This window comes from Dreissena polymorpha, chromosome 7 (genome assembly GCF_020536995.1).
Source record: "Dreissena polymorpha isolate Duluth1 chromosome 7, UMN_Dpol_1.0, whole genome shotgun sequence".
In the NCBI taxonomy this organism is placed as follows: Eukaryota; Metazoa; Mollusca; class Bivalvia; order Myida; family Dreissenidae; genus Dreissena; species Dreissena polymorpha.
The window spans coordinates 111,280,720-111,301,051 of record NC_068361.1 but is presented as its reverse complement, the minus strand read 5'-3'; the positions used below and the strand labels follow the sequence as shown (position 1 = coordinate 111,301,051).

The 20,332-nt window shown below is 36.3% G+C and overlaps 1 long non-coding RNA gene across 3 annotated transcripts; it reads left to right on the top strand.

The window, feature by feature from the left end:
- The first annotated feature begins 375 nt into the window (after positions 1–375).
- LOC127837439 (uncharacterized) lies at positions 376–9,627 on the top strand. Of its 3 annotated transcripts, none has more exons than XR_008029284.1 (6): positions 376–459; positions 5,069–5,155; positions 6,760–6,919; positions 7,223–7,309; positions 8,910–9,069; positions 9,372–9,627. It is a non-coding gene; the product is annotated as an uncharacterized LOC127837439 (long non-coding RNA). The 3 variants fall into 3 exon arrangements; XR_008029282.1 differs by lacking the exon at positions 5,069–5,155 and adding an exon at positions 2,920–3,006 and having other exon boundaries at positions 408–459; XR_008029283.1 differs by lacking the exon at positions 5,069–5,155 and adding an exon at positions 763–849 and having other exon boundaries at positions 408–459.
- The last annotated feature ends 10,705 nt before the right edge of the window (positions 9,628–20,332 follow it).

Sequence of the window (20,332 nt, the reverse complement as noted above, 5' to 3'; positions counted from 1 at the left end):
CTTTTTCTGTTAAAAAATGCCCGCCAATTTTGGACCTACACTTCTATCCGCCTTCGCCTTCAACCCATTTCAGGCAGATCTACTCAGAATAACACTACTTTGCCTTATTTACCTGTTTGGATATCTCGCTGAGTTCAAGTAAAATCAAGTATTCAGCTGAAAACACAAAAATGATAATAATATTATGCTTTCTTTCCTGGAAGAATGTTGTTGCGATAGACCCTGCATGAAAAACACCAGGGAATCTGTATTTAAGTGACCTTAATATTATGCGTAAACCTAAGTGTGCATTTGTAGGCGGTGTCGAAATGGGTCTATAGCTCTGCCTGAACTGTCGTCCAATTGGTTTACAAGTCCGGCTGAAGTGGACAGGCCATCAAAAACTGTACAGTGTGACTGATTCGGAGACGGCCCCTCAACACTCGCCCAGTCGTGTCGAGAGGATCGGTGTCTTTGCAGGTTAGTACGCCGTTATTTTCAATTAAATCTATTGTAAAATGATTTCTTTGATATCCTGGCACACTTTTGTCACCAAAATTAGGAAATTTGTGTGTTTTACATTGACTGCAGCTCTGAAACCAAACTTTGTGGCGATAACTTTGCCGGTGTGCCCGACAATGTGATGCCGGCGTGGTGAATTAACCATTTGCAGCAAATAAAGCGAGAAAGACTATTGAAAGCTTACTCTAATTGTATCTAACTTACATTAGTTGGCACCGTAATGGGCAAATGCGCACAAAAAAACCTTTTTTGTTTTCTCAGATTACACGGAATTGAGCACCCGGGCCAGACTGACACTTTCCGGAGCCTGCCCTAGACGGAACTCGAGCCGAGGAATCATAGGTCCAGGTGTGACAAAAGACTTAAAGCTCATGTCTGACGATGACTTTTTTAGTCAGGAAGCCAAGTGTGTTGTTTTTTCCATGCAAGCGAGCCCTTTTGTTGGGTCAAATGACATCAGCATTGCTGCTTCTACATGGATTTTACCTAAAATGTGCAAAAAAAATATAAAAAAGTTTGTTCGAATCCAGTTCAAAAACCTGCTTTGATGCACAATATTGCCATTGATGATTTTTTTCACTTATTAAGCCATATGTAAGATAAGCTTTGCCTATTAGAATCGAAAGACATGCCTTGTATGGAGTCTAAGTGCTGCATGTATGATGTAACCGAGTTTGGCTTTTCTACCTTAATTCTTGACGCGAAACGCTGTTACGCATGGCGCTTTCAACGGCAACTTTTATGAATTAATCTGTGTGTCATTGTACCGGAACTTTGTGATCTTTCTCAAAACAGATTATACCTGTGGGAAAAGTGCCTTTAATTTAAATTTGAAGGGGTTGGGTTCTCTTAAAGGTCACATAACCCCAAACCGGAACTCCTGTTTTTAGGGTTACATGCAGTCAGTTTGATACTTAGCACACATTGTTGAGTGCATGCTGCCTAGGATTTGTAAAATACATTGCAAATGGTTGGTTTTGGTATCAACTTGAAGGTATATTTGTAAGCAATAAGAAAATAAGCCATTTTTGTGCTCTACTTTTTGTGTTGATGGTTCCCGGCTTCGAAAGTAGGTCATACTATTTGAGCCCAAAATGGTTTGTCTGCACAGCTGTCAAAACCGGTTTGCCTATTCTAAGGTAAATATTTTGAGTTTGCGCGTATAGAATTTAATGACATGCATTTTTTTCAAAAGATTATGCATTAATCTTTCCAATGATGTATGATGATATAGTGGGTATGCGCTTGATCATGGTAAAAATTGATATCGAACTTCAACTATTTTATATGTAATATAGAAGGAAATTAATTGCGCATGCGTAACCTTTAAGCACATCCGACCAAGTTAGTCGTCTGCCAGAATTTTGACATTTGACCATCAAAAACTCTCTGTATTGCAAAACATAACTGCCAGATGTCATTTTGACCCAAATAAGGGCTGTTTGCAATTGGGCTGTTGCACTTGGGGTCATAAGGGGGGTAAATGCTGGAAAAATCACACCGAAACCTGTTCCGGAGACATATTCTAAGACTACTTAAACACCTGGTATTGTTTTTCAGTGCCATTTTGACATTAATTTGCATCAATCTCAATAATGAACCTAATGCATGTCTTTATTTCATCTGTATTTATTATTATTGTTTACTTTTTGAGCCTTTTCTGTTAAAATGCCCGCCAATTTTGGACCTACACTTCTATCCGCCTTCGCCTTCAACCCATTCAGGCAGATCTACTCAGAAATAACACTACTTTGCCTTATTTTACCTGTTTGGATATCTCGCTGAGTTCAAGTAAAATCAAGTATTCAGCTTGAAAACACAAAAATGATAATAATATTATGCTTTCTTTCCTGGAAGAATGTTGTTGCGATAGACCCTGCATGAAAAACACCAGGGAATCTGTATTTAAGTGACCTAATATTATGCGTAAACCTAAGTGTGCATTTGTAGGCGGTGGTCGAAATGGGTCTATAGCTCTGCCTGAACTGTCGTCCAATTGGTTTACAAGTCCGGCTGAAGTGACAGGCCATCAAAAACTGTACAGTGTGACTGATTCGGAGACGGCCCTCAACACTCGCCCAGTCGTGTCGAGAGGATCGGTGTCTTTTGCAGGTTAGTACGCCGTTATTTTCAATTAAATCTATTGTAAAATGATTTCTTTGATATCCTGGCACACTTTTGTCACCAAAATTAGGAAATTTGTGTGTTTTACATTGACTGCAGCTCTGAAACCAAACTTTGTGGCGATAACTTTGCCGGTGTGCCCGACAATGTGATGCCGGCGTGGTGAATTAACCATTTGCAGCAAATAAAGCGAGAAAGACTATTGAAAGCTTACTCTAATTGTATCTAACTTACATTAGTTGGCACCGTAATGGGCAAATGCGCACAAAAAAAAAACCTTTTTTGTTTTCTCAGATTACACGGAATTGAGCACCCGGGCCAGACTGACACTTTCCGGAGCCTGCCCTAGACGGAACTCGAGCCGAGGAATCATAGGTCCAGGTGTGACAAAAGACTTAAAGCTCATGTCTGACGATGACTTTTTTTAGTCAGGAAGCCAAGTGTGTTGTTTTCCATGCAAGCGAGCCCTTTTGTTGGGTCAAATGACATCAGCATTGCTGCTTCTACATGGATTTTACCTAAAATGTGCAAAAAAAAATATAAAAAGTTTGTTCGAATCCAGTTCAAAACCTGCTTTGATGCACAAATATTGCCATTGATGATTTTTTTTCACTTATTAAGCCATATGTAAGATAAGCTTTGCCTATTAGAATCGAAAGACATGCCTTGTATGGAGTCTAAGTGCTGCATGTATGATGTAACCGAGTTTGGCTTTTCTACCTTAATTCTTGACGCGAAACGCTGTTACGCATGGCGCTTTCAACGGCAACTTTTATGAATTAATCTGTGTGTCATTGTACCGGAACTTTGTGATCTTTCTCAAAACAGATTATACCTGTGGGAAAGTGCCTTTAATTTAAATTTGAAGGGGTTGGGTTCTCTTAAAGGTCACATAACCCCAAACCGGAACTCCTGTTTTTAGGGTTACATGCAGTCAGTTTGATACTTAGCACACATTGTTGAGTGCATGCTGCCTAGGATTTGTAAAATACATTGCAAATGGTTGGTTTTGGTATCAACTTGAAGGTATATTTGTAAGCAATAAGAAAATAAGCCATTTTTGTGCTCTACTTTTTGTGTTGATGGTTCCCGGCTTCGAAAGTAGGTCATACTATTTGAGCCCAAAATGGTTGTCTGCACAGCTGTCAAAACCGGTTTGCCTATTCTAAGGTAAATATTTTGAGTTTGCGCGTATAGAGTTAATGACATGCATTTTTTTCAAAGATTATGCATTAATCTTTCCAATGATGTATGATGATATAGTGGGTATGCGCTTGATCATGGTAAAAATTGATATCGAACTTCAACTATTTTATATGTAATATAGAAGGAAATTAATTGCGCATGCGTAACCTTTAAGCACATCCGACCAAGTTAGTCGTCTGCCAGAATTTTGACATTTGACCATCAAAAACTCTCTGTATTGCAAAACATAACTGCCAGATGTCATTTTGACCCAAATAAGGGCTGTTTGCAATTGGGGCTGTTGCACTTGGGGTCATAAGGGGGGGTAAATGCTGGAAAATCACACCGAAACCTGTTCCGGAGACATATTCTAAGACTACTTAAACACCTGGTATTGTTTTTCAGTGCCATTTTGACATTAATTTGCATCATCTCAATAATGAACCTAATGCATGTCTTTATTTCATCTGTATTTATTATTATTGTTTACTTTTTGAGCCTTTTCTGTTAAAAATGCCCGCCAATTTTGGACCTACACTTCTATCCGCCTTCGCCTTCAACCCATTCAGGCAGATCTACTCAGAATAACACTACTTTGCCTTATTTTACCTGTTTGGATATCTCGCTGAGTTCAAGTAAAATCAAGTATTCAGCTGAAAACACAAAAAATGATAATAATATTATGCTTTCTTTCCTGGAAGAATGTTGTTGCGATAGACCCTGCATGAAAAACACCAGGGAATCTGTATTTAAGTGACCTTAATATTATGCGTAAACCTAAGTGTGCATTTGTAGGCGGTGTCGAAATGGGTCTATAGCTCTGCCTGAACTGTCGTCCAATTGGTTTACAAGTCCGGCTGAAGTGACCAGGCCATCAAAAACTGTACAGTGTGACTGATTCGGAGACGCCCTCAACACTCGCTCAGTCGTGTCGAGAGGATCGGTGTCTTTGCAGGTTAGTACGCCGTTATTTTCAATTAAATCTATTGTAAAATGATTTCTTTGATATCCTGGCACACTTTTGTCACCAAAATTAGGAAATTTGTGTGTTTTACATTGACTGCAGCTCTGAAACCAAACTTTGTGGCGATAACTTTGCCGGTGTGCCCGACAATGTGATGCCGGCGTGGTGAATTAACCATTTGCAGCAAATAAAGCGAGAAAAGACTATTGAAAGCTTACTCTAATTGTATCTAACTTACATTAGTTGGCACCGTAATGGGCAAATGCGCACAAAAAACCTTTTTTGTTTTCTCAGATTACACGGAATTGAGCACCCGGGCCAGACTGACACTTTCCGGAGCCTGCCCTAGACGGAACTCGAGCCGAGGGATCATAGGTCCAGGTGTGACAAAAGACTTAAAGCTCATGTCTGACGATGACTTTTTTAGTCAGGAAGCCAAGTGTGTTGTTTTTTTCCATGCAAGCGAGCCCTTTTGTTGGGTCAAATGACATCAGCATTGCTGCTTCTACATGGAGTTTTTACCTAAAATGTGCAAAAAAAATATAAAAAGTTTGTTCGAATCCAGTTCAAAACCTGCTTTGATGCACAAATATTGCCATTGATGATTTTTTTTCACTTATTAAGCCATATGTAAGATAAGCTTTGCCTATTAGAATCGAAAGACATGCCTTGTATGGAGTCTAAGTGCTGCATGTATGATGTAACCGAGTTTGGCTTTTCTACCTTAATTCTTGACGCGAAACGCTGTTACGCATGGCGCTTTCAACGGCAACTTTTATGAATTAATCTGTGTGTCATTGTACCGGAACTTTGTGATCTTTCTCAAAACAGATTATACCTGTGGGAAAAGTGCCTTTAATTTAAATTTGAAGGGGTTGGGTTCTCTTAAAGGTCACATAACCCCAAACCGGAACTCCTGTTTTTAGGGTTACATGCAGTCAGTTTGATACTTAGCACACATTGTTGAGTGCATGCTGCCTAGGATTTGTAAAATACATTGCAAATGGTTGTTTTGGTATCAACTTGAAGGTATATTTGTAAGCAATAAGAAAATAAGCCATTTTTGTGCTCTACTTTTTGTGTTGATGGTTCCCGGCTTCGAAAGTAGGTCATACTATTTGAGCCCAAAATGGTTGTCTGCACAGCTGTCAAAACCGGTTTGCCTATTCTAAGGTAAATATTTTGAGTTTGCGCGTATAGAATTTAATGACATGCATTTTTTTCAAAAGATTATGCATTAATCTTTCCAATGATGTATGATGATATAGTGGGTATGGCGCTTGATCATGGTAAAAATTGATATCGAACTTCAACTATTTTATATGTAATATAGAAGGAAATTAATTGCGCATGCGTAACCTTTAAGCACATCCGACCAAGTTAGTCGTCTGCCAGAATTTTGACATTTGACCATCAAAAACTCTCTGTATTGCAAAACATAACTGCCAGATGTCATTTTGACCCAAATAAGGGCTGTTTGCAATTGGGCTGTTGCACTTGGGGTCATAAGGGGGGTAAATGCTGGAAAATCACACCGAAACCTGTTCCGGAGACATATTCTAAGACTACTTAAACACCTGGTATTGTTTTTCAGTGCCATTTTGACATTAATTTGCATCAATCTCAATAATGAACCTATGCATGTCTTTATTTCATCTGTATTTATTATTATTGTTTACTTTTTGAGCCTTTTTCTGTTAAAAATGCCCGCCAATTTTGGACCTACACTTCTATCCGCCTTCGCCTTCAACCCATTCAGGCAGATCTACTCAGAATAACACTACTTTGCCTTATTTTTACCTGTTTGGATATCTCGCTGAGTTCAAGTAAAATCAAGTATTCAGCTGAAAACACAAAAATGATAATAATATTATGCTTTCTTTCCTGGAAGAATGTTGTTGCGATAGACCCTGCATGAAAAACACCAGGGAATCTGTATTTAAGTGACCTTAATATTATGCGTAAACCTAAGTGTGCATTTGTAGGCGGTGTCGAAATGGGTCTATAGCTCTGCCTGAACTGTCGTCCAATTGGTTTACAAGTCCGGCTGAAGTGACAGGCCATCAAAAACTGTACAGTGTGACTGATTCGGAGACGGCCCTCAACACTCGCCCAGTCGTGTCGAGAGGATCGGTGTCTTTGCAGGTTAGTACGCCGTTATTTTCAATTAAATCTATTGTAAAATGATTTCTTTGATATCCTGGCACACTTTTGTCACCAAAATTAGGAAATTTGTGTGTTTTACATTGACTGCAGCTCTGAAACCAAACTTTGTGGCGATAACTTTGCCGGTGTGCCCGACAATGTGATGCCGGCGTGGTGAATTAACCATTTGCAGCAAATAAAGCGAGAAAGACTATTGAAAGCTTACTCTAATTGTATCTAACTTACATTAGTTGGCACCGTAATGGGCAAATGCGCACAAAAAAACCTTTTTTGTTTTCTCAGATTACACGGAATTGAGCACCCGGGCCAGACTGACACTTTCCGGAGCCTGCCCTAGACGGAACTCGAGCCGAGGAATCATAGGTCCAGGTGTGACAAAAGACTTAAAGCTCATGTCTGACGATGACTTTTTTTAGTCAGGAAGCCAAGTGTGTTGTTTTTCCATGCAAGCGAGCCCTTTTGTTGGGTCAAATGACATCAGCATTGCTGCTTCTACATGGATTTTACCTAAAATGTGCAAAAAAAATATAAAAAGTTTGATCGAATCCAGTTCAAAACCTGCTTTGATGCACAAATATTGCCATTGATGATTTTTTTCACTTATTAAGCCATATGTAAGATAAGCTTTGCCTATTAGAATCGAAAGACATGCCTTGTATGGAGTCTAAGTGCTGCATGTATGATGTAACCGAGTTTGGCTTTTCTACCTTAATTCTTGACGCGAAACGCTGTTACGCATGGCGCTTTCAACGGCAACTTTTATGAATTAATCTGTGTGTCATTGTACCGGAACTTTGTGATCTTTCTCAAAACAGATTATACCTGTGGGAAAAGTGCCTTTAATTTAAATTTGAAGGGGTTGGGTTCTCTTAAAGGTCACATAACCCCAAACCGGAACTCCTGTTTTTAGGGTTACATGCAGTCAGTTTGATACTTAGCACACATTGTTGAGTGCATGCTGCCTAGGATTTGTAAAATACATTGCAAATGGTTGGTTTTGGTATCAACTTGAAGGTATATTTGTAAGCAATAAGAAAATAAGCCATTTTTGTGCTCTACTTTTTGTGTTGATGGTTCCCGGCTTCGAAAGTAGGTCATACTATTTGAGCCCAAAATGGTTGTCTGCACAGCTGTCAAAACCGGTTTGCCTATTCTAAGGTAAATATTTTGAGTTTGCGCGTATAGAATTTAATGACATGCATTTTTTTCAAAAGATTATGCATTAATCTTTCCAATGATGTATGATGATATAGTGGGTATGCGCTTGATCATGGTAAAAATTGATATCGAACTTCAACTATTTTATATGTAATATAGAAGGAAATTAATTGCGCATGCGTAACCTTTAAGCACATCCGACCAAGTTAGTCGTCTGCCAGAATTTTGACATTTGACCATCAAAAACTCTCTGTATTGCAAAACATAACTGCCAGATGTCATTTTGACCCAAATAAGGGCTGTTTGCAATTGGGCTGTTGCACTTGGGGTCATAAGGGGGGTAAATGCTGGAAAATCACACCGAAACCTGTTCCGGAGACATATTCTAAGACTACTTAAACACCTGGTATTGTTTTTCAGTGCCATTTTGACATTAATTTGCATCAATCTCAATAATGAACCTAATGCATGTCTTTATTTCATCTGTATTTATTATTATTGTTTACTTTTTGAGCCTTTTTCTGTTAAAAATGCCCGCCAATTTTGGACCTACACTTCTATCCGCCTTCGCCTTCAACCCATTCAGGCAGATCTACTCAGAATAACACTACTTTGCCTTATTTTACCTGTTTGGATATCTCGCTGAGTTCAAGTAAAATCAAGTATTCAGCTGAAAACACAAAAATGATAATAATATTATGCTTTCTTTCCTGGAAGAATGTTGTTGCGATAGACCCTGCATGAAAAACACCAGGGAATCTGTATTTAAGTGACCTTAATATTATGCGTAAACCAAAGTGTGCATTTGTAGGCGGTGTCGAAATGGGTCTATAGCTCTGCCTGAACTGTCGTCCAATTGGTTTACAAGTCCGGCTGAAGTGACAGGCCATCAAAAACTGTACAGTGTGACTGATTCGGAGACGGCCCTCAACACTCGCCCAGTCGTGTCGAGAGGATCGGTGTCTTTGCAGGTTAGTACGCCGTTATTTTCAATTAAATCTATTGTAAAATGATTTCTTTGATATCCTGGCACACTTTTGTCACCAAAATTAGGAAATTTGTGTGTTTTACATTGACTGCAGCTCTGAAACCAAACTTTGTGGCGATAACTTTGCCGGTGTGCCCGACAATGTGATGCCGGCGTGGTGAATTAACCATTTGCAGCAAATAAAGCGAGAAAGACTATTGAAAGCTTACTCTAATTGTATCTAACTTACATTAGTTGGCACCGTAATGGGCAAATGCGCACAAAAAACCTTTTTTGTTTTCTCAGATTACACGGAATTGAGCACCCGGGCCAGACTGACACTTTCCGGAGCCTGCCCTAGACGGAACTCGAGCCGAGGAATCATAGGTCCAGGTGTGACAAAAGACTTAAAGCTCATGTCTGACGATGACTTTTTTTAGTCAGGAAGCCAAGTGTGTTGTTTTTCCATGCAAGCGAGCCCTTTTGTTGGGTCAAATGACATCAGCATTGCTGCTTCTACATGGATTTTACCTAAAATGTGCAAAAAAAATATAAAAAGTTTGTTCGAATCCAGTTCAAAACCTGCTTTGATGCACAAATATTGCCATTGATGATTTTTTTCACTTATTAAGCCATATGTAAGATAAGCTTTGCCTATTAGAATCGAAAGACATGCCTTGTATGGAGTCTAAGTGCTGCATGTATGATGTAACCGAGTTTGGCTTTTCTACCTTAATTCTTGACGCGAAACGCTGTTACGCATGGCGCTTTCAACGGCAACTTTTATGAATTAATCTGTGTGTCATTGTACCGGAACTTTGTGATCTTTCTCAAAACAGATTATACCTGTGGGAAAAGTGCCTTTAATTTAAATTTGAAGGGGTTGGGTTCTCTTAAAGGTCACATAACCCCAAACCGGAACTCCTGTTTTTAGGGTTACATGCAGTCAGTTTGATACTTAGCACACATTGTTGAGTGCATGCTGCCTAGGATTTGTAAAATACATTGCAAATGGTTGGTTTTGGTATCAACTTGAAGGTATATTTGTAAGCAATAAGAAAATAAGCCATTTTTGTGCTCTACTTTTTGTGTTGATGGTTCCCGGCTTCGAAAGTAGGTCATACTATTTGAGCCCAAAATGGTTGTCTGCACAGCTGTCAAAACCGGTTTGCCTATTCTAAGGTAAATATTTTGAGTTTGCGCGTATAGAATTTAATGACATGCATTTTTTTCAAAAGATTATGCATTAATCTTTCCAATGATGTATGATGATATAGTGGGTATGCGCTTGATCATGGTAAAAATTGATATCGAACTTCAACTATTTTATATGTAATATAGAAGGAAATAAATTGCGCATGCGTAACCTACTCACGGTATTGACCTTATCGCGATGACGTCACAAAAGGGGCAGTCCCTTAGCGACGGTGAAAACAATGCCCTAGATACGATCGATTTACTACGCTGATTGAGCACCTCTGCTGATATTTCGTCAATTGCATTCCTATTGGGAAGTCGATAGGTAATTAAATGTCATGTAATTGGTGTTTAAAATGTCTTTTGACTATTATGAAGGGTTAGATTGCACTTCGAAAGCCCGATATGATCAGAAAATAAAACTAATTGGACTTAATGAATGTCCGTACAAATTGCAAGCTGGATGTTGGAAAAATGACCCGACCAAGTGGCCGATGATCGAGTACGGCGACATTCATGATTAACTTTCTCACTGAGACACCGGGTAAATTCGTTTATTCTGTAATAATGTGAGTATCCTTGTAGATGTTGATGTAATGAGTATTGTCGTTCTTTTCAGGGTTCATTCATCTTCGAACATTATAATTATATTTCTACTATGTTAATTTATCATGCTAATGTGAAGCTGTAAAATACGTAGGGACATCTGGTACATGACTTACTAAAAGCCTTAGTTGTGTTGATTGTAATGAGTACGAGTGACAAATATTAAAATTAACACACATATATCTGTATAAATATTTGTTTTTCAAACATTATTTACCCCCGTTGCTGTCAAACGTAATTTCTTTTTATGATGTCGATCGTTAATTGTCGTAACATTAAATCTTAATACGGAATGACGTCTTTTTAATTAACTGATACACGCTAAATACGTTACTTGTTTTTTTACGTAAATTTTATAATTATTAAATACTTTAAAAAATTAATCGGGCTAGTATCTTTACGGTGTAAATTTCTGATAATCTAAATTGGACATGACTTTATATTTGACCATATGTCACATATCTAATTTAAGCAACTGTTAAGTACATCGGCGTTAATTATTCGTCCAAGTGACTGCTTAATACTACCAGAAAGAGGAGACATGGTGGCATCTATCGTGTTAAATGACAGTGTCTGGACCACCCAGTGTGGTTTATGACACCTTTTTGTCAGTTAAGTTTGGACAATATTTGATCAAAATAATATTTGATCAAAACGAGATAATCGGTTTATGCAAAACAAAGGGGCAATTAAACACCAGAATACAAAAGCTTACACGATTTTAAGACTGATGCAAAACAATCAAATGAAAAATATTGCATTAAATTTAATTAAATGTTTATTTAATGTGTCAGCGTGTTTTATAAAGCAACTGTTTATTCAATTATTTCGGCATTTAAAATTTGGCTTAAATGGACAGTATCCGATCATAACGAGATAATCGGTTTGTGATGAAGAACGGGGCATTCAAATACCTAACATGCGGAAACAAAAAGTGTCGAAATTGGTGTGAATTAAATAAAAACAATAACATTTATCATGAGAATTTATTTAATACGTAACAAGGTAATAAGGTAACAAATATAGAGGTTCAAATCAGCTACTATATGTTGCATATATTTAAAATTTATTGGTTGTTTGTTTTCATCCTTATTTGTGTTCGTTCATTAAATTAAATTTATTATGAAAGAATTTCTATGTCTGGGTATTTTTATTCTAAAAAATGTGCCTTAACTTAAAAAAATTGCGAGCAGTGTTAAATATTTCAATGCAAATAAAATGGCGACAGCGCTTTTGTTTTCACCGTCGTCAAGGGGCATCTAACTCTAACTGACGCAAGTGCCCGGATGTTGCGATAAGGTCAATACATTACAACTTCCATTTTATGTGGGGAAAATTGCTATCTACCTTCTTAATCAACATTAAATGAAAAGTTGGTGTATCTTAAATGCTTAACTTACCTATTACCATGTAGTGGAATGCATTTTTGTGCATATTTTACTGAAAATCAGCAAACAATGCTCCAATTTTGGGGGCAAAGTCTAATATCTTAATGTATAACTATCAAGTTTTTGATTAAAATATACTTAAAATCAGGTAAAATCAATAAGTATATTAATATCCTTTAAAGCAAACGAAAAAGTAAACTTTTATGGTCAAGAATACGATCCAGATATCATTAAATAATAGTTTAATTGATGGAGTGATTGTAACTGTACTTTCATTTGATACAGTGTGTTAATATATAGACTAAAACTTAAATAATTTTTATACCACTAATACGTTATTTATTTTAATGAAATTATATACCATTTTTATCAACTGAGTCAACTTTAAACTCTGAAAGCTATGACAACTATAATAATATAAAGAATTAGTTGATTATAGTTACTAAACATGTGTTGAGTTACTCCCCTTTGAAATAAATTTTCCATACAAGTTAAAATTAGCAGACATCAATGTCAAACTTTTTTTGTTATTATCACAGTTTTCATTTCCATGTACATCTAATTTGGTAAGTATTTTACATGTTTATTTATTGTTTGAATCATGACAACATGATATGCTTAAAGGTTTTAATAAATAAAACATTTTTTCAAACATCATCACAAGGAAATTTGTCTGCAATGTCATTGATGTTATTCATCACAGATATTTATTAAAATCCGTTTGAATATATGCATAAGTAGTGTTCGTGAAAATTTGAAACCCTTATCTGAAATCTTCACTGTCTTGTTTATTAAATAAGAGGGGTGCTAATATATTTTTTTCTCCAAAACTTGAGTAGTACTCGGATAGGTACTAGTAAGCGGAAACTTTTTTTCACACCTTTTATTATCTTGTTAATTAACTTATTTGAAAAACAGTTGTTTTCTGTTGATGAATTATTGTGTATGCCTTAGAAATGTTAATTTCTGCCTTTTCTTAACTATTGTTTGGAATATATTAATAGGTTAAACAACAGAACTTCATCAGCTTAGTGAATGACGCAGTCTCCAGGGAAGAAAATATGGCTACATCTGGAAAGAGAGCTTACATATCTACTATGACTGCAAAGTTAAAAAAGTATGTATTTTAATTTTAATTCTGTTGATCCATTATTACAGTTTTGTGTATACTTAATAGTTCGATATATATATATATATATATATAGTTATATATTCTAATATTTTGCAACCAGCTGTACACGTGTTAAATGATCACGTGCGTATAACATAGCTCGCTTTCACATGTGCCACGTGGCGCTTTGTAATTGTGTGTGCATTCAATGTCCTGCTGAAAGCCCCATTCGTCTTAGTGGCTAACATTAACACTTGTGGATCGCAACGTTAATGTTTTTCTACACTGAGTGAAATGTTAAGCATGAAGGCTGTGTTCAAGATAGACGTACTGATGGCCTAGTTTTGTAATTTACAAAATAGAATGTTGAGACAACATTTTGCAAAACACTGTTTATGCAGCCTTGATGACATTCAAAGACATAATTTGTAAAATAGAAGCGTAATTTTACTAGACATGTGTCCGCATACACTTTTGTTTCAAAACTCGACGAATGTCGAAAATAATGAACCAATATATCTTGGCGCCCAAGTTCTGAAGAATCTTAATATTTTGTACAGTTTCATCCCTGTAGCATCAATACTCTATGGGTTACGCGCAACCGCATCAATAATGTATTTTTGTCCATTCTATTAGGTCCATAATTCAAGTAGTGTCGAAAAACAGATCAAAATATTTAAGCTCGCAACTTCTCGCAGGTCAATATTCATTTTAAGTTCCCTCCCTCTAGCAGCAAACTTTTCGAGTTACACGCAAAAACAAATAGTTCGATAAAATAGTCTGGTTGGTCGTCCAAGGGTTTACAGTTGCATTATGCAGCCATGTACTTGAACATAAACCCATGATTGGTAAGCTCCATCATTGATTGACAACTGTTTTCCGGTGATCAATCTGACCAATATGAACCGTATGCTGTAAACTTGCTATATCACGTAAGACAAAATTGTACGCTTTATTTTGAAACGCTTGAAATAATTATTAAGTATTATTGCATCCCTTATCGAAATACCATATCGTCAATCATGAACGTTCTGATATTTATAGATTTGATTATTTGCTCCGATTTTTATTCAGTCAATATGTTCTCATTCCTCATATTTTTCCTGTTACCGCTGTATTGTTAGAAAGGAAATAGACATCTTTTTGTGTCGATTTCTGATATACATGTATATATATTTTTTATTTAATCGCATTTCGAACATATAAATTATTATATATTCCAAATTGGGTCATATTTACAAGTACGTGTATCGGACAACACTCTATTTGTCAAACACAATATATGCATTTTGTCAAAACAAACCATGCGAGGAAAGGCTATATGAAAAAAAAAACGGATAAAACATATGACAACATATTTCTAACACACAATCTTTGTATTAATTGAAGAAAAATAAACTGATAAATAGTTTTGATAAGCTACGAAACAGATATAACAAAAATAATACCTATTAGGGCCATTATTTTAGCGTTTAAGTTTCAAAGAACGACACGCAAATCCTTTTGTGAAAGTGTTAACAGTTTGTCCCATTTCAGACTGTCCATATTGTGCATGGATTTGAACAGCTGAATCATATTTGCTATATCACGCCTATACTTCAAGGTTACAAGACCACTTTCCTTCAACCTCTGAGTTTAGGCAATATGCTACAATCCTTGATGTATTCCACTTACAATATTAGCTGGCAGAAGCTCGAAAAGGGAATCGTGACAGAATGCACTGTTTCCGTGGTGCTTTTCATTATGGGGATGAACCTTCTGATAAATGCTGCTCAACGCGAGACGAGAGGTCCAAAGACGGAATCGGGAATCTCCCATCTAGTGGTGTTCCATGTGGTCCATGTCCCCTGTGCTCCCATCTCAACGCTCTAGCCTGTCTTGCGCTCTCCTCCTCTTTTCTGACCTCCGACTGTATCATTGCTCGTCTCTCCTTCTGTTCTGATCTGCTCCATAATACGGTCTTGGTTGCGACGATCCCCTGATTCGTTTAAGACGTGTTTTTGTGGTTGGTTCACATCAGGGTGATGCCATCAGGGATTGGGTTCTGTCCGTCTTAGCATGATTAGCTGAGCTACCGGGTTTTCTGGGTTGTGTGTCAATATCAAGAGGGCACCGGTTCTCGTCACACATATCAGCTTTTTTTGGAGTATTAAGCTACAATTCCATAAACTAGCAAGAAAGATGTCCTTCGACATACTGGTATACGATAAGCGATCCAACCTTTTTGAACGAGTAAATACAGGCCGTTAGAAAGCCGTTCGATCAATGACTATGGATAATTACCGTTTCTTTGTCACCGCCATTGGTCGCTAAATACCTGTATTGATGACTAATGGTCAATATGCTACACACAAAATAGATGTCGTTTTTCATTTCACAGGACAATACATAAATATAATTTCGATGATAGTATTCAAAAATCTAAATAAAATGGGAATGCCTGGTCAGTGGTGCCACTGGTCTCTCACCTGATTAGTATTTTCGTTAAGCGAGGGCTGTTAATTTTATTTAGGAAAAGAAATGATTTTATTGTTTCGACAGATATATAATAATGGGTCGTATTTTTTTTTTCATTTAGTTCCCACTGCAACAAAGCTATATTTTGTAAAAAAAACAACAACAACTTTATAAGAACAGTAATTTAATAGTGAGAATGCTCAGCAAATGGAAATACTTGTTTCCGCATATTGCTTACCGGCGTTGAGATCACGAGATAAGCATCTCAGCATCTTTGGATGTTAAAGGGTATGACTAGTAACAACTTGTATTTGAATGAGGCGATTAAGATACCGAAAACAACTGTATTTTTAATCGATTTAATAAAATAGTTTATAAAATAGTTTGTTCATATTTAAATACCCGGTACAATATATTACATTTGGTATAATATTAACGTCGGTTATAAAGAAGAATAAGAATAAGAATCTCTACTAGATATTCAACATGGATAGTATTTTAAGGTGCGAAACATATGAAACTTGATCTTTCACATAGTTAATATATGGTATGTGTACATAGGCGCACATATAGTTAACACACACAAGACATTGGGAAATCTGTTGCAAAAGTAAATTATTTTTGAAAACACAATTTTTCTTTTCCACTAAAAAGTTTTTTATTGTTCTTAAGATATGTGATAAATCGTGTGTGTTTTTCCATACGCTTAACATTTTGTACAAAGTGTTAAACAACCTGAACAATTTTCAGATTTTTCTTGCAATGATATTTCCAATTTAAACAACAATAAAAACTGTTAAAAAACGCATCTTTGCTTTGATACTCGCACCAAAACTACTGAATGAATGCAAGTGACCTCATAAATTAACGGAATGACAAAATCATTTGCAAGCTGTTATCTACACTTATTAATGGTGTTCTTTGACATCAAATGCCTTTAATTTTGTTAAAATAATGAGCAAATAGAAATGGTTCAATCATTTATCTCGGCATTGTACTATCAAGTGTTGGGTCATTTATACAAACTACTCAAACTTTATCAGATAAAGGCTTATAGGCTATGGGGTCGTTTTTTTTTTATCACAAAAGGCATGCATGTTGCCGTTGAAATAATGTTGAATTTGTTTGATTCGTATGTTACTTCAATACCGTGTTATGGTGTGAGGTTTGGGGCTTTGCAAATGCTGAGGATTTTGAAAGAGTTCATACAAATTTTTTGAAACAAATACTTGGTGTCAAAATATGAGTACTCCTAATTCAGCAGTATACAGAAGAACTAGGGCGATACTCGTTATATATATAAATCGCTATTTAAGAATTATAAAATAATTTATAAAATTGCATACTAATTAACAAACTAATTGCATATCATATAGAACACTATATTATATGAGGAAACGATGCTGAAAATATAATACGATGTAGCAATAGGATAACCAAAGTACGGGATTTGCTTCAAAATATAGTATCATTTTGGAATTGTCTGTCCTCTTTATACCTATATAAGAAAATGTATATTGGCACATTCTATAATAAACGACCTAGTATGCATACATTTATTCCTTTGTTAACAAATACTTAAACCAAAGTCACAAATGAATTCGCGATATATTGTAAAAATGCTTTTCAAAAGAGAACGGATGTATTGAATGCAAACGTGGAGCAATATAATGGCCTAAGTGCATTTTAACACCTTATTATATACTACTATTTTGGTCCCTTTCGCATTACTATGTATGTCCTTATTGCTTATATATTGTCAGTTTTTTATATATAACGATGAACTGGAATCATTCAAGTTATATGAATAAACATTATGTTCTGTTTAATGTGAGTGCTCTGTTGAAACGTTCGAGGGAGTTAAAGCTGTAAGCTTGTTACAATAATTATGGCCATTAAAGTAGGAATTATTCAATTCTATTGTACTGCAGCCATGCAAGCCCAGTCAGTATAAATGAGTTTGATAAAGTTAGGATAAGTGAATGAAAGGTCAAATACGATTCATATGTAGCAATTCTTGTTGCTTTACTGATTATACAACTCTGCAAAAATAAAAATAACAATCCGTAGTAATGGCAACACATTATTTGAGATATGAAATGTAATTTGAAATTTTGGTTGTTGTTTTGGTTATTATCATCATCGTCATCTTCGTCGTCATCCTCCTCCTCTTCCTCCTCTTTATCCTCTTCCTCCTCCTCCTCCTCATCATCATCATCAGCGTCGTCGTCGTAATTGTCGTCGTCATCATCATTATCATCATCACCACCACCACCACCATAACCATCAACGTCATTATCATTAACAAAAGTATGGTTGTGAACCACTTCCACATTACACTATTACTCTATTTATTTAGTGGTTGTAATGGGCTTCAGAAAGAATAAAATTAGGCTTGTTTTTAAAGGTTATACTAAAACCGAAATACCAAACTAAACGAATACATTCCTGGCAGCCATATTTGTCAAGAGACCACAAAAATTTTTGAACTCATTGAAATATCATTAGAATAAAAATTCTGAGTACGTTTAAGAAGATTGGGCAAAATATATTTTTTCAAGAGAGTTAACTTGGTTACCAAATAGCCATATAAGGAGAACTTCCAGATATATTTCAACAGACTTAAACCATTTTCGAGCATATCATAAGAACAAATGTTCTGACGACGTTTCATTACGACTTGACTCAAATTGTGACTTCTAGAGTGTTAACAAGGTTTTACAATTACCATTCAATGACAACTTTCCCGTTCCTTTTCGTCAACGTTTTTTTTTCATAGAAACGGAACCATTTTCGAATCAGCCGAGATATTATTACGTCACATGCTCTAACCAAGCTTCGTGAAGATTGAACGGTACATGTGACTTATAGCGTGTAAACAAGGTTTTACTATAGCTATAGACGGAAAACTGTCCGCCCCCTTGCACCCATGCTTTTCAACGAACCAGAACCATTTTCGAACTCAGCCGAGATGTCATAACAACAACTATTCTGACCAAGTTCAATGAATATTGGACTATAAATGTAACTGTTAAACTTTTAACAAGATTCACTATAGCCATATATGGAAAACTTCCACACCCGCTGGCGACATTGTTTTTCAACGAACCAGAACTGTTATCGAACTTAGCCAAGATATTATTAAGAATTTTGCTGACCAAGTTTTATGTACATTGGACTATACATATGACTTTTAGAGTGTAAACAAGCTTTTTCTTTAATTTGAGCGAGTTACCTCGTTTTTTAACTAAAGTGACCCAGTTTTGAACTCAGCCACACATTCATTTGGAGAAATGTACTTGCCAAGTTTCAGTTATAATCTTATGCAATATCAAAAACAGGATTCTGAAGTATGATGCAAAATCACTGTGACCAGCCGGTTCTTACCTCTTTTGCAACAAACCTGTTGATTTCCACATTGTATAAAGTACACTTTTTTCACAGAATACTTCACGACTGTCAGAATTTAGTTCAGAGTCAGTTGCTAAAACATTTTTGTTATTAAATTCAAACAGACAACTTCCCATGAATGAACCAATCAAAAGCCTGATAAGCAGATGGTTTATTATCAGGTACATATGTACAGGACTGTGAATGGTGAGGCTGCAGAATACCACAATACCAGGTTAGCTGGTGATAGCTGTTTATCCGATTTGATAAAGATTGGCATGTTTATGTACAAGTTCATCCGTCTTCTTTTCAGCTTCTAACAAACGTTTCCGTCTCGTGGCTTAACAAGAATTTTATCATTAAGAAATTCCGCCCCAGAAAAGAAAAAAAGTGCTATCCATTTCTACAAATCTCCTCTACACAAATTCAAACTATAAATAAATGGCATTTATAAAATGCCTTACTTTGTTTTACGCCCCAAAAGGAACAGTTAATTATGCAGCGAAATGATTCAGTTCCGGACGTACAGTTCATTCCACCAGTTGTTCCAGTGGAATTCCAATATGACGTGCTATTCCGCGTATAGTCCTCTCGTAATCATACCCACTGTTTCGTGGCATATTCCCTATAAGCACTCATGGTAGGGATCATGATGCACATACCTTTTAAAATACCGTTTTAATGATAACTCATGGTATCGAATTGATGGTATATCTGTAAACAAAAAGGACAGTCTCCTGTCACGGAACTCCTTTGTTGTATTAATGTCTAAACACACCTTTTTGCCCTATGTTTTCATGTTCAATAACAACAGCAACAACATGCTGGCAATAATCGGTATATTATTTTATAAATATAGATAGTTTGAGTAACAGTTCATACAATTTCATTTAATCAAGATGTGTTTGTGAAACACTATGCCCTCCCCCCTATGTTTGACCTTTGACCTTGAAGGATGACCTTGACCTTTTACAACTCAAAATTTGCTGCTCCATGAGATACCCATGCATGCCAAATATCAAGTTGCTATCTTCCATATTGCATAAGTTATGGCCAATGTTAAAGTTTGACGCAAACAAATAAACCAACAAACAAATAGACAGGGCAAAACATATACT